Source organism: Mus musculus, chromosome 3 (genome assembly GCF_000001635.26).
Source record: "Mus musculus strain C57BL/6J chromosome 3, GRCm38.p6 C57BL/6J".
Classification (NCBI taxonomy): domain Eukaryota; kingdom Metazoa; phylum Chordata; class Mammalia; order Rodentia; family Muridae; genus Mus; species Mus musculus.
This window is the reverse complement of record NC_000069.6, coordinates 105,104,169-105,107,397: the sequence shown is the minus strand read 5'-3', so window position 1 is coordinate 105,107,397 and position 3,229 is coordinate 105,104,169.

Here is a 3,229-nt window from a genome sequence, read left to right as displayed (position 1 = left end):
TGTCACCTGCAAAATGGAGGCAGGAAAATTATACATGACATTAGAACCCAAAACCCAACTGACTCCAAAAAAGAAAAAGAGGACTTCATTATTGGATAACTACCATGCACTCAACTAATAGATCAGAATTAAGACAAAGGACATTAATAAGCCATGCAATTAAAAAACAATAACAGTGTGGAGACTAAATATGAGCTCAATAGTGATTCCAATGAAAAAGACTCTGGAGTTTCAATTAGCCACGGGCTCAGTTTGAAAGGAGAGTGGAACGAGCAGCTCACGCAATGGTAAATTGTATAATGCTAATTCACATATAGTGAGCGCTTACTGTGTCCCAAGTGCTATTTTAAGGACTGTACTTTACTTATTCAATGCCCTCAGAAACCCAGGGAGATGCTGCTTTTATCACCAGTTTATAGATGACAAAACTGGACAGAGTACATGAAGTACACTGCCTGTAGTGACAGAGCTGGCTAATAGCAGGGCTGGGGCAGACTAAATTCCCTCTTTGCATAGCTCTTCTTACACTGGCTGAGGATGTTGTCACCGCACAGACACAGTTCCCTGACTCCACGGTGCCCCAGCAGTTAAGCTCCTTTCCCAACACTAGGCTCAAAGCCCAAGCCTTGACTCCAAGATGCCCACAAAGGTTTGCATCACACTGTCTGCTGAGCAAGAGACTCTGCCTCGAGTAGTATCTATGAAGTGCACTGTTCCTAAATCGTCACTTCTCTCTCCCCCAGCTCCCATCAGCCCACTCAACTGAACCCCAGAAGCTAATAGCTACCTGCCATTCAAAATGATGCTACCAAAGAGAAGGCTCCTGTCCCCCAAAGATTTCTATGCAGTTAGTGGTCAATAAAAAAGGAGAGACATTTTCTTCAGTGTACTTGCTCTTAAGGGACTTGTGATTCTTTACTCAAACCCTAATGGAACTTGTTGGGTCACGGAGGAGAAAATAAAGACATTAAAGCAGAAAGGGGGCTAGTTAAAAGAGAAAGGAGATTAGCTGACATGGTGGGGAGGACAAGGGAAGGAAATGGAGTATGATATAAATGCATGGCGTTTGTGTATGAACGAGTAATAATGAAGGCTGTTTGCTATGCACAACTAATACACTCCAACAGACATCTTTTAAATGATGGTACCAAAAAAAAAAAAAAAAGGAGACAAACTTGATGTCTTCGATGCCTCAAATCTTCCAAAAATTCATGAATATTTTGTACTCTACTTTGTATTATATCTAGCTTTGTTTGAACATAACCATAGTATTTTAAGCAAATTAGCACTGTGTAGAATTGATGCTCTAAGTGTGATGAAGCATCCCTGCTGCTTCGTATGACTCCAGCATACTGTTAAACATCCCCAGCCTGAAAAGCTCAGAACTACAGATGCGTGTTTCATAACATGGAGGATGTCCACGCATATCACAAGGGATAAAAAGGCTACCAAGCAGTAGATCCTTCAGTGCCTAAAAGGCTGTCTGTTTATGCATGTATACTAAAAAGTTCACAGAGATCACACATATGGCCTATAAAAATGTGGGAGGTTTGATTTTGCTCTTTTTTGCTGGTTATGCCATATTGTTTTTCTATTATGAGCATGTGAAGAAGTTATGCAATTTGTGGTAAGTTCTTTGGGGGGGGAAAGATGGTTAGTTTTGTGTGGGATTTTGTTGTTGGCGTGGTTTGGGCTTTTTTAAGATTTAATTTTATTTTTGTTCATGTGTGTGCATGCATGTGTGTGTGTGCATGCACGCACGTGTACACACACACACTATATGTGTGTGTGTGTGTGTGAGTGTGTGTGTGTGTGTGTGTGTGTGTGTGTGTGTGTGTGTGTGTGTGTGTGTGTGTATGGGTACCCATGGAGGCTAGAAGAGTATGTTGGATCCTTTGGAGTTCTAGATACTGGGAACTGATCTCTTTCAGTCCCCTGGAAAAGCAGCAAATGCTCTCAACGGCTGAGCCATCTCTCCATCCCTGTTTTGGGTTTTTTTGAGATGGGATTTCACACTATCTCCTAGATTGACCTACAACTCCCTATGTAGCCCAAGCTAGCCTCTAACTTGAACAAGACTCCTTCCTCAGTGTTTGGATTACACGCCTAAGTCACTTTGATGGGCTGTTAGTTTTGCTTTTTAAGATTCAAGAGTTAACAGCTGCCTAAATTATTTAGACATCTCTTCAGCAGGCTTGTCCTTTAAAAGCCTGAAACCATTTCTCCCTGATGCAGAGACACAAAGCCACAGTGCAGGAGAGTTTACATTCTCCCTGACTTCCTTTGTCACTTCCAGCAGTGACCTGAAATACCTGGGATGCTTGTACAGACTCCTCTTCAAAGTTTGCTGCTAGTAGCCCAGCAGCCTGATCCCCAAAACTGTTTAATTTTATAGCCAGAGGTTGCCATGCTCTGCCTGTACTGTCCCAGCCATCAACTCCAGTCTTCCCCAAGCTTTCCCTTCCTGACATCTGTCTTAACACATGTCATTGATACATACCACTGCAGGATAAGAGGTAAAGGTTTCCCAACTCTGGATTGATTGTCCTCAAGCTGAATGCTGCCTGAAGCTTGTCATAACCCACTGGACATTTGGAACTCATAAGTTAGTCCTCTTCTTATTCTTAGAGATGCCCCCAGTGCAAGCTCAGTCTCCCATTCTTCTGTCTTTACTTCATTCTAATGTCTCAACCCAGATTCCATTACCTTATCACTTATGATATTATTATTCATTTTTATTGCAGAATAATGTGATGACAAGCACAGGTAGAGTTATATATATATATATATATATATATACACACATATATATATATACATACATACATATTCACCTTTTTTTTTTTGGACAGGGTCTTATGTGTTCTAGGCTGGTCTCAAACTCACTATGTAGCTGATGATGATGGTGAACTTCTAACCATCCTGCCTCCACCTCCTGAATGCCGGGATTGCAGACCTGTGCTCCAGGCTTGATTTATGTGATGCTGTAGACTGAACTTTGTACATGCTAGGCAAGCACTCTAGCAACTGAACCACATCCCCAGCCCTGTGCGTTGTCTTTTAATGCCCATAGCAATCCTGTGAGGTAGATTTCAGGAGCCTAGTTTCACAGATAAGGAAACTGAAATGCAGAGAGCTCTAGTAAAGCCTAAAATAGCCATCCAGTTGCCTTCTGCTGCATACTGAATTGCTCCTAAACTTAGAAGCTAAAGACAACTCTTTCATTCAG